The sequence below is a fragment of the Gossypium hirsutum genome, chromosome D05, assembly GCF_007990345.1.
Source record: "Gossypium hirsutum isolate 1008001.06 chromosome D05, Gossypium_hirsutum_v2.1, whole genome shotgun sequence".
NCBI lineage: Eukaryota > Viridiplantae > Streptophyta > Magnoliopsida > Malvales > Malvaceae > Gossypium > Gossypium hirsutum.
This window is the reverse complement of record NC_053441.1, coordinates 54992096-55004694: the sequence shown is the minus strand read 5'-3', so window position 1 is coordinate 55004694 and position 12599 is coordinate 54992096. Positions and strand designations below refer to the sequence as shown.

The window sequence follows — 12599 nt, the reverse complement described above, 5'->3', positions numbered from 1 at the left end:
ATCTAGCCTACGAGTTTCTGTTCATTAACAAACGAGCTTTTCTTGTTGTTGTGACTTTGTCACTTTTCTTTTTCAATTCATCTCACTTACAATTTTTTTTTGATTTTCAAGAATTTTTGCTACTTGTATAGATCTTATTTTTTATTTTTTATTTTACACTTTCAAGCTACCTTATAGTTCCCATATCACACTAATCTTTCCAATTTCACTCTATTTTAACAAAATCCGTCATGATGTATCTACTTAACCCTCAATACATATGGTCAAATATCTATATTAGTGTGGTGCAAGACCAAAGAAAAAGGGCAAAAACAAATTAACGTTTTCAAGCGTGGGTTTTGTAATAAGGTTCATCAAGAAGTGTTAACATGCTCAAAATTCGGTACTAAAGGTGAATAAATATAGGTAAACTTTTTGGCTTTGGGTACATTCCAAACAATGCCTTAGGTCATCCTTTAAACATCTCAACATGAACAAATTTAGTCAATCAAACAAACTCAAATTCAACCATTTATCATTCATACTAGCATGCTCGTTTCCTTGTATTTCTATATCATTTGGTAGAATCGATTGCTTAATGCCTATTTACAATGTAACATGTAGAACTTAGTAGTCTAATAATAAAAAATTTAAAATCACTTAACATAATGCTAAATTTTTTTGTAAACACAAGCAACCTATGTACGTGCTCCTAACCAATCAATTGTATTTCTACAAGCTCAAGCACACAAAAGAAAAAAAAATTAAAGAAAGATGTAAAAATTTAAAACAAATTTTCTATGTTACCCCCACACTTTAGTAAACACATTGTTCTCAATGTGCAACCCATAAAAAGATAAGGAAAGAAATTACCCAATTAATCGTGTCACTCTAACTGCTAATGATGGGTGTTTCCTCCTTTGATCGTGTAGACCTCGAATTGTTTGTATCTCATTCGTATTGGGTTCCTATGTAGAAAACTTAAACAAAATGCCACATAACTAAGAAGCTGCTATTAATCCTACTCCTACAAAATTTAAATTAAAATCATCCAAAATTTAATACAAGTCTTTTAAAAATAGAATTATAAAATGTTTAACCATCCTCCTCAAAATCCATCTCTTCATCTCCTTCTTCCTCCTCATGCTCTCCTTCCTCTTTGCTCTTATACGCCTCTTCCTCCTACTCTAAATTTTTTGGCCCAAACATGTCGAATGTATAATTGGGGACCTAGATGTTGTTTTACCTAGTAATTTCTTGAAAAATTGGCCCTGATTCTTGCATCCAGTGTACCATCCAGTCTAGCTTTGGATGACTAGTCCCATCAACTTCTTTTTGAGCTTGTGTCTATGATGAAGTTGGTGTAGCTATCGCTTCTTGTTATTGTTTGTTCCAATCTTTTATTTGTTTGGCTCTAAGCTCTATTTATTGTTGGAACAAGGTGTCTTTAATAATACTTTGGGAAGATTTCAAAAACTACTCAACGGATGTCATGGGTACACTTGCCTTTTTGTATAAGGCCGACACTAAGTGGGGAAAGAAAACTCCTACCTTCTAGCGACTAATAAATCTTTTCATGTATTGGTGGATCCATTTTCTGATACACACCTGCTTTTTCTGTAAAATTGCATACAATGAAATCTAAATAAAAAAGTTTATACTGTTATCCATATCTATGTCCGAAACATATTCTAAATCAGTTTCATTGAAAAAATCTTTTTCATAGTTTGGGGCATTATAAAAGTAGCAAATAATTCTAGGGGTTACTCACACTTCTTTCCCTCGAACAGGTTCCATCTCCCACATATGGCCTTCAGTGTTTCTAGACTCTTTGTCCCGTAAAGATGCATAAAACTCTTGAACAATAGAGACCACAACACTATCTTTCGAGATTGTCAAAAAATGTTTCCACCTATGGTACCTAACCAAAGGCCATATTTCCTTACAAAAAATCATGGACGGATCAAATCCCCTCTCCTGTATAAAGATTTTTCCTTGAAGTTCAACAAAATATTTTTCAATATTTAGGTTTGGGAATTTAGAGGGGTTTGGAATCATCAATGATTCTGGTTCATTAGTTCGTCTAACTTTTCTAGGAGGCGTGTTTAGCTCTACTAACTAATGAAATTTCAAGCAAGTGAGTTCAATGGAACAATAAAAGTTGAGTTAGAAACCCATAACCTCGTGTCAGTCACTAGATTCCTTGTCACAATTGTTTCTTCATCGTTCCTTGAGATGTTTCTGTCTGTTCCTACACCAAGTAGGACTAAAAGAAGAAAATTTTCCAAACAAATCTAAAAGAAAAAAAGGAATAATAAATTTTAGGGTTTATGGAGTTTGGGAGGTTTTGGGAAATTAGGTGATTAAAAGATGTTAAACTAAAGGTAAAATATGGTTTTAGGTTATAAAATAAGTGTTTTGATGGTTAAAAATCTGGTAAAGTGGGGTTTAAGTTGTCGGGTTGTGCAAATGGGTCAGGTAAACTCTGCAGAAAACTGCAACAATGTCATGATACAGGGGTTCCATGTTGCCACATTCGTAGAAGTTGACCATTGCCACAACATCGGGGTTCGATGTCATGACACATTCTAGGATTTTGGATTTTTGAGTTTAGTAGCTTTGGTGTCACGACACTGGAAGCCTGTGTCGCGACATCAAAAGAATTTTCTTAATTTTTTTAAATCCGCCCTTGGTGTTGCGACACAAGATCCCTGTATTATGACTCTGGTTTTGTTTTTACTCAAAATTTCAATTTATCGAGTGCTACGGTTTCTATAAAATGAAAATTTAATAAAAATTAACATCTATACTAAACAGTTAGTTAAATATACAATAATTTACAAAATTTTGGCATCAATTTAAATAATTTAAGTCTTACTACCGGATTCATTGGATAGTATCATCAATTCATTGAAGGATAATTCTTCAATTCTATTAGTATTAGTCCATTTTCTATCGTGCCATTCCACCTTTGCCTGCTTAATCCTTTCCTTAAATCTTTTTTTTTACCTACATGCATTAGAGGAAGTATGTCCCATGACTTGGGAGTGTTAGAAACAAATAAACCCTTGCACTACTCCCCTAACTTCCTTTTACCTTCCTCTTCACTCGTTTGATTGTCACATTTAAAGATTTCAGCCTCACCATTAATTTTCATGGTTAATTCATTTTTTTTCTAAATCAATAGTGGACCTAGAAGTAGCTAGAAAAGGTCTACCTACTAAGATAGGTATCTCTTGATCTTTTCCAAAATCTGGAACCAAAAAACCTACTGGGATAATGAAACTATGCACTTTGATAACACTCCTACCAATACACCTTTCAGATGTACTAAAGTCCTATTAGCCAACTGTAGTGTTATCCGCGTATTCTTTAGGTCCCCTAATTCAAGTTTTTCAAAAATAGATAAAGACATTAAATTAATACTAGCTCCTAAATCACTTAGAGCTCTATTAAAATGAATGCTCCCTATATCTATAGGAATAGTAAAATTTCTTGAAATAATAGTACTACAAGAAGCGCTTAGACTAACTTGTTCAACTACCTTAATTTTCCTACGCCTAGACATAATTTACTTTAAAAACTTGGCATACTTAGAAACTTTTTCAATTAACTTGATTAAAGGTAGGTTAACATTTAATGTTTTGAACAAGTTTAGGAAACTTACAAACTCATATTCATCCCACTTTTGTTTTTCTTCTAGTCTTGGAGGGAATAGGATCTTTGCAACGGTAGTATCTTTAGTTACTTCTTTTTCTGGCTCAATTGCTGATGCGGTTACCTCCTCTAACTTTGGTTCATCTTTAGCCTCTAGGTATTTCTCTTGAGAACCATCAGCATTCTCCATATTTATCTCTGGAGTAGGGTTTTCTGGGCTACTCAGTACATTGCCCGATTGGAGTGCTATTGGTTTCACGTGCTTTTTACCTTCTCTCTCATGATTATTATTTTTATTCCTAGGAATACTCGTGCCAATTTGCCTTTTGATGTCACCCATCATGCTCATCAATTGGCTCATTTGATCTTCATGTTTAGTCAATGTTTTGGTTGAATTGGTGCATTTAGATTACACCTATTTTATGTCCATTCTCATTCATTACATTTCTCCCTTGATTCTATCCATACGTTAACCACATGCAGTATGGTCACTTGGGTTGGCCCTATCTTGAGGTTTTTGCAAATAAGGAGGTTGATAGCTAGTGTTTTTAACTTGGTTCAGACTATTACTTCCTCATTGGTTTCCTCCCCATGTTAGGTTTGGGTGAGCTCTCCAGCTGGGATTGTATGTATTTGAATAGGGGTTTCCACCCTTATTGTTGATGTAATGGAGGAGCAGTTTGTCTCCTCCACACATAGATGGTGCCTTGTTCGCAGATTTGATACGGTTAAGTCTATCCACTAATTGTTGATACTTATCATCCTTTTGAATAGCTATTACCGTTGCAATTTTCTGGCCATATGTAAACCGTTCAATTGCCGACTGATAGGAGTTCAACACGTAGTTCTCAATGAGTTCGTACACGTCCTTGTTCATTCTATTCATAAGGGCTCCTCCTTTTTCTCTGTTTAGTCCTGATCTTGCATTCACAACCATCCCATTATAAAACATCTACAGATGCATCCACTCAGGAAATCCGTGGTGCAGACATTTCTAAATTGACATTTTAAAACATTCCCAAGTGTCTTAAAACCTTTTTCCTTCCATCTGTCTAAAGATAGCAATCTCTTTTCTTAGTTGAATAACTTTGCTAATAGGGAAGAAATTTTGCAAGAAATTTTCCAACGAGCACATCCCATGTCATGATAGACCCTGGTGCCTACGAAACTAACCAAGAAACGGTGTTAATAATCAAAGAAAAGAGAAACAACCGAAGACAACTAGCATTATTGGTGACCTCATTATACTTAAGAGTCTCACAAAGTTGGAGAAACCGTTTTAAGTATTGATTCAGATCCTCTATCATTGTGCCCTTAAACTACAGATTATTCTGGATCATCTGAATCATTGTCGCTTTAATCTTAAAATTAGTTGTTATAATAGTCAGCCTCGTTATACTTTCTTGAACATGTCCAGACTTGGTAATTCATAGTCTCTTAGGGTTTGTTCATTGCAAGCCATGCGTACATTTGCGGGTAACTGCGGAGGAGTTTGTGGGTCTCCTACAGCATTGTCGTTACATCATCAAACAGTGCATTTTCGCGTGATATGTTTGCTTCAGCAGGTGGTGGTGGATCTTGCATCTGCTACTGCTGTTGTTGTTGTCGACGATTTCTTCGAATTATTCTTTCTAAATTTGTGACTGCTACAGTAGGTATTCCTCTACTATGAGTCATACACTAAACCTAGAAAGAGAATATTAGTGCCAATAAAGAAATAAAAATTGCATCTATCACCTAAAAATTTCTGAATTATCCTTATCGAGTACAAAAATTAAAATCAAACTACTAATGTTGTCTCCCCAGCAATGGCTCCAACAACTTGACTGCCTCCAGACATACTAACGTCCAGATGATGAATACTGCAGTAAAAGATATAGATATTTAAGGTGGTATCCACAAATATATGGATCTAGTTGTAATATAGTTACTACGGAGTAGATGAGTACTCCGAGGATCATACCCAATAGAGGTGAGTGCTAGATCAATTTTAACCTAAACACCGTAAGATCTAAGTAGTACTCTAATTTAGTTATAGTATGATAGTAAAATAAAAGAGAGTTTTTAAGATTTTATAATAATAAAGTAAAATAACACAAGAAAATAAAATTCAAGAGATAAAATAGTAGAAAAAAATCAAATATTGATTATTAGTGATTAGCTTGTTTCGGTAATCTCCATCAAGTGTTTCTTTGAGCTTCTAGTCAATCAACTAGTCACTATCCCAGCAGGGTCCTTTGATCTTCCACTCAAATAATGAGTTAGCAAGAACTACTTATCTTCCGACCTCACAGTCTAGACTGGTTTTGGGTGAAGGTGTTCATGGATAGGCCATACCAATTTTGGGTTAATTTCCACCTTGATCACTTCCTAGGGTTGTCAAGCCTAGGTTTTTAAATTCTTCCTTTCCCAAACAGCTAATTCATTGAGTAACCCTACAAAACAGTTAATGAATCATACCTCCACTTGCTAATCCCTTATAGAAGGATTAGTTCATTATGGTTTTCATAAAAAAATATGGAACTGATGCAAATAGAACACATGACAAATGGATTGGAATGTATAGTTTAAGAAAATGTCTGATTTGTATTAAGAATAAATCGAATCCACAGAGTTTGATCGTCTCCACAAATCAAATCTCTCGAGATAAAGTAGGAACAAATTTGAAATAACCAAAACCTAACAAGAAAGAAAACTAAACTAAAATTTAGAAGCGAAATCGTAAACTAAGTAATTGGTGTCTTTTACATGTGACAAAAAAAAGTCTATTTATAGACCTTAGGTGGCTATCGTCCTTAACCCTAATTAACTGACGCTCACGAGCTTTAAGTTTGATTGTGCAGACCAAAATGCCCCTTAGCTCGTATTTAATTTCTATCTAGAATCAATTTCGTGACGCACTAGGAGCTATGCTGTGACATAGGAGTCTGTATACTCATTTTGGGATATCTTCTAGGGTATGTCATGACACCCTTAGCCTGTGTTGCGGCAACGAAGACAGTTTCGTGATTTCTCCATTTTTCTCCCTATGTTGCAACATTGACCATTCCATGTTGCGACATAGCAACCAGTATCTATTTAATATGCCTTCTAAAGGTCTCTTGTACACTTATAAAGTTCATTAGCTCACCTTTAGCCCTCATTCGACCCATAAGGTCAATAAAAGACTCAATTTGCACATTTTATTGAATTGAAAATAAATTACTAAAACATAATTAAATCCTAATGATAATGCATAATTTCAAGCTCCTAATGTGCGAAACCTAGTTTAATCTGCTACACCAAATTACGGTTGATTATTGCCATATATATTTCATCCTCTTTTCAAATTTCCAAGTTCATTTATATCGTTTCCTCTAATGAACCCTTGTAAAATGGACTCGAATACACGGGCAAACTACACCACACCAAGTTGCTCATCTAAGTTGAATTATATCAGGTTACCCATCTAGGCTAAACCTATATCATGACACATCAAGTTACTCGTCTAATTAAACCTGTTGCACATAATACTTGACAATCCGCAATGAATGTTGGATCCTGTTAAAATCTCTGATAATCCTCATACAAGCGCACACAAGACCCTATTGGCATGCCGAATGTATCCTAATCTTTTACTAAGTTCACACGGGCATCCATTTCACATATTTTAGTATCATCCCTATAATTGTTCATATTTCTTATTGTACCTTATAGGTGATTGCATGTTTCAATTACAAGTCCTATACACTTTCAAAATTTCACTTGTGTACCCTATACAATTTCATTATGACCAAATACCACGTAACATTTCAATTCAATCCATACTAGCATTCATGCCAAATTCACAAATGTTCTAATCTTGTAAAAACATATATAAATGAAATCAAATACAAAATCACAAATAATATAACATAACATAAAATAGTAAGTTTCATATGAACTTACCTATTCAAAATGTGAAAAGAGTGGATACTTCAAAGACTAATCCCCAATTTCAGCTTTTCCCCTATTAGCTCCACTTTAATCCAAATCTTGATTTAAACAATTATTTTATATAAATAGTCAATACTTAACTTTTTCATACTATTTCATGATATGAATGATCCTATCTAATTCTATTTTTTTATTCCCTTCATATTTTACATTGTATTCAATTTAGCCCCTAAACTCGAGATAGGCGTAAGTTTCGATTTCTAGATTCAGATTAAAATCTGATTTCATGTATTCTCATTAGGGACCTTCTACTTTCTATATGTAACATAATTTCATGAAATTTTTTACATTTATTCAATTTCATCTGTAATGTAACAAAATTAACAAATAAGTTTAATTAAATTTACAATCTAATCCTTTTAAAGTCTATTCCGTAATTAAATTTACATTTATTTAAAATCTATCAATTTAAAGTCTAATACTTCAAGAAATCAATAATGGTAATTTTCTAAAACTTTAAAAATATAACAAATTGGTACATGGACTAGCTAAATCAAGCTCTCATGACCTCAAATCTATAGAAATTATAACAAAAAGGACTTGAATTTACCTCCCAATTAATGGTTGAATGTTTCAATTATTTGGAAGGGTTTTCTTCTTACTTTGATGGTGGATTGAAGAAGATGACAATGGTTGTCAAGTTTTCCCACTTACTTTTATAAATATACCATAATTAAAGCCTAATTAAGCTAACTTAATTATCACTTAATTAATCTAATTTATCTATTAACTAAAACTAATGGATATTGATATCTTCATCCATTGAATTTCACCTTATAACAATTTGTTAACCATTTTGCCCCTTTGGTTATTTGCTATTGAAGTCTTCAAGCATTTTGTCCATTAAAATTCTATAGCGATTGTACTTTTACAATTTAATTCCTAAGCCTTAATTACCTATTAATTCGGTTAAATTACTGAATCAATTTTTAATGTATTTTTATATCAGCTATAGAAATATTCATATCTAGTATTTACAGACTAAATTTACGAAAATGAGATTCTAAAACCACACTTCTGGCACCACTAAAAATTGGGTCGTTATTATTACATTGCCATTTTACCTAAGGATTAGTAACTAACATATGACTAATCAAAATTTTCAACATCTTTATTTTTTGTTCTTAAATTGATTATTTGATGTCAAATAATTTATATTAATGGTTTATACTAAAAATTTAAAATTATATAAAATTATTCTATTATTTATTAAAATATAATTGAAAAGCTAAGAATAAATTAATAAAATTTGCATAATAATATAAAATTTATTTTAGTCAAATGGTCATGTGGTATGTTTGGCACTTTTCTTTTCTTTCTTTTTTTTTCTGGGCAAACATGTAGCATTCATCTGATAAAAATGGAGTTCCAAGCAAATGCTTAATGGAGCCATAAACATAACAGGATATAAAGAGAAGCAGGAACCATCAAAAGCAAAGGGGAACAACATGTACTAGGATAGTCCTTACACTACTAAAAGTTTATTGTACACCATACTAAAAGATCATAAAATGATTTGGCACATTACACTAAAAAACTAACTATTTTTTGGGTACAAAAATTGGGTAAAAAAATTGGGTGGACAAATATTGATAAAACTATATCCTTAGTTTTGTTACCAAGACCATCACCATTTTGGTAAATCAATAAAGACAATTTAGCAAGGTTGATAATAATTTCAATAAACTTTGGAGAGAAAGGAGATTTAACCATTTTATTTTCATTTATCTTTTTCCATGTTGTATCAATTAACTTCCTTATATGCATACAAACTTCTTCTTCAGATGCCCTACTTTCGTACATATAGCATTGAATTGATTTAGGAACATCACATCTTTTTAGCTCATACTAGTTCAAAAAAAAATTAAATAAGGAAAGCATATCACAATTAGATTAACTAATTAATGGAAATTTCAAGTTTACAACTATATATTGCTTACCAATGATGTTGCTAAATCATTTGCTAATCGTACAATTATTGAGGACCTATATATTATATCATAGTAACCTTCTTGGATGTTGTACAATCCCTTTTCCGTTATATAATCAGTTAACAAAAAGGAATGAGCAAGAATTACAGAACCCGCTATTGAAATCCAAGCATTATCAATGTACTCTTGCAGGGTTGGCGTATATCCAATGTAATACCATATTGCCTCCAACAAATATGATTTACAAAGATTTGTCCACTGAATCAATAACACAAATCAGATAGAGTTGATACGGAAAAGCAAGAGAAAGACTTGAAATTGGTTTAATACCAGTTTCTTGAGGAAGGGAATGACATCTATCCCTTGTTCCTTATGAGAGTCAAAAGCCATTTCATTTATGGAATTGTAAAGAGCATGGTATTATATCTTCATATAGTTTGGAAGACTCTGTATTGAATTTATATCCCATCTGAAATTACACCAACATATATATTAAATCTTACGAAACATTGGTAAGAATTATCAGGACCATGTAAAATTAAATGTGCAATCCTCTCAACAACATCTGTGAAGAGCTCCAACTCATCTAAGGTTCCATAAACATCATAAACATCATCTATAACTGTGATTAGCGCATTGATCTTTGTCTGAATTCTTCTACTTTTTCCATCCTGAGGAGTAATTATCATTCCCACACTCAATAAAAAGTTTTCCATCAGCCTATCTCTAGCAAAGTTAAACCTCTCGCCAAGACCAAGTTCCTTCCACCATCTAAATAATACAAGTAAAAAAAAAAAAAAAACCACCAAAGTCATACTTACGTTGAGGCATATGCGAGTTAATTTTGAACTAGTATGTAGTAGGCATACTAACGTTGAAGCATATCTAAGATCTTCCTGGTGCATAGATTGGACTATGTTTTAATCCAATATAGCAAGCTCAAAAATAATGGGATTTTTGTCCTTGTTTTTCTCATACACGTCTATGAACCATCTGGCTTCCAACCTTGGCATCCTCCAATGTAGAGGAAGCTCCAAGGCATGGTCCACAAGCATCCAAAGATATTGATGATCAGGGTTCTCCTTCAAAAATTGTTCGAGAAGTTTAACTACTAACTCTCTTGCATTCCCCAGCACTATTTCACCTTCTAACAAGAGGTATGAAGCCTCATACAGGTTGAGCAGTCCCTTAAAATCTTGATTAAGGCTTGATTTAATGTTTCCAACATCATTCATGAAGCAAGTGAAAACATCTAGTGGATGAAAATAATTCAATGTTAAATATCATTAAATTAGATATAAATTGATACATCCAATTTTTTAATCTTTGTTTTTACCTTGATCCACCTTATACCCATGTTGTCTAAGCAGTCTAAGTTCAAGAGCTGTAGCATATAAATTGTCTTTCTTCCATGCAACAGTACTGATGCGATCAGTACTTGTATTCTTCGAACTTTTATTTATTTCAGATTCAAAGTGATAGGACAAGCCAAGTCTTTGTAAGGTATCAATGAGCTCAAGTTTCTCCAAAGGATCCACCACATTTCCAAGCATCATCCTCACTTCTTCCTTCAGTTTTCTTGCTCGTTCCTTGTATGATTCATCCTATACGCATGGGTCGCAACAAGTTTTGTTAGCTTGCTCCAAATTTAGCTTTATCAGGAAAAAAAGGAAGAGCAAAACAAAAATGGTGTCAACTGCCACATATATATATATGCACTAAGAATTTGAGATATACCTGTACAAAATCACTTCTGAGTGACTGAACATAATCATAATCCCAAATAGGAGGATGGTAATTAGCCGATCGTCTACTTACGATGCCGTCTTCAAAAGAAGTTTTGTTTGTAGATCACTTTATGAGGCAGAAAAAATAGTTAACCTATGGAAGCTTGACCCATCGTATGAGAAGCTTTTCCATTTTGAGTGTATGGGGAAAGTGCTCATCAAGAATGAACTAAACATGCAAAAAGCCATTTCCGAAACTTCAACCTACTGCTCAGACAGTCGTTATTACTTAGTACGGAGAACGCATCGAAACAATGCTAATCTGTGTGAATCTTCAATATATTAGCTCATTTGGGGCCGTCACATATTATTTTCTTGGATGGGCTATTTGTTAGAAGCAATATCTCTTCATATAAATAGCATATATCGATATCTATGTCTATATAATATATCTTTCATATATACATAAGGTACAACTCCAACATTATTAAAGTGATTGACCAAAATATTTTCTCAAATTAATATTAAACCTCTTGAAATAATTTATATTTATTCTATTTGATTGTCTATCTATCTATATAATATAGATATGTGAACTTCATTTTTAGTACTAAAAACAAACCACTTAAATATCCTTTAAAATTTTAAAATTAACAAAATAAGCTATCTAAATAAGTAATTTATTATTTATTTAAAATAAAATTAATTAATATTTAAAAATAGAATTTAAAATATATTAATCTACTTCAAAATTAATAAATTTAAATTTGAAAACTTAATTAGATTTTTCAAAATTCCAACCTAATAAAGTTTATCCATTTAAGTATTTAAAATTAAATTAGTTTAATTTAATTAAAATATAGTTCAAAATAAGTAGTTTTATTATTTTATTTAAACTTAAATTAACTAATATTGAAACTTAGAATTCGCATTATATTAGTCTACTTCAAAATTAATAAATATCAATAAAAAATTTTTAATCAATTTATTTAAATTTAACATTAATAATTTTTCTCTATTTAATTATATTAAAAATAAAATAAATCAATTTAATTAAAATATAGTTCGCCAATTTATAATTAATTTAATCCTAAATTTTTAAATAGCATATTTAAAAGAATAAATATTTAACAATAAATGAATATAAGAATAAATATTTGTAGTAAATTTTATAATTATAAATATCAATAATTGTAAAATATAATCCTTCATAAATAATATTAGTTGTAAACCATTGATTAAATAGTAGTATATAATTGATAACAAAAATTTAAATCATACATATGCTTACTAAATTAATCATTGGAATTTGATTTGTTCATCCAACTAT

General features: G+C 31.8%; 1 non-coding gene and 1 pseudogene across 1 annotated transcript; one reads left to right on the top strand and one right to left on the bottom strand.

Annotated features, from left to right (window-relative positions):
- Nucleotides 1–4210: 4210 nt before the first annotated feature.
- Nucleotides 4211–11662, bottom strand: LOC107902402 (terpene synthase 10-like; annotated as a pseudogene).
- On the top strand, nt 4611–4717 carry LOC121218021 (small nucleolar RNA R71). Its single transcript, XR_005914293.1, has one exon. It is a non-coding gene; the product is annotated as a small nucleolar RNA R71 (small nucleolar RNA).
- Nucleotides 11663–12599: the final 937 nt, after the last annotated feature.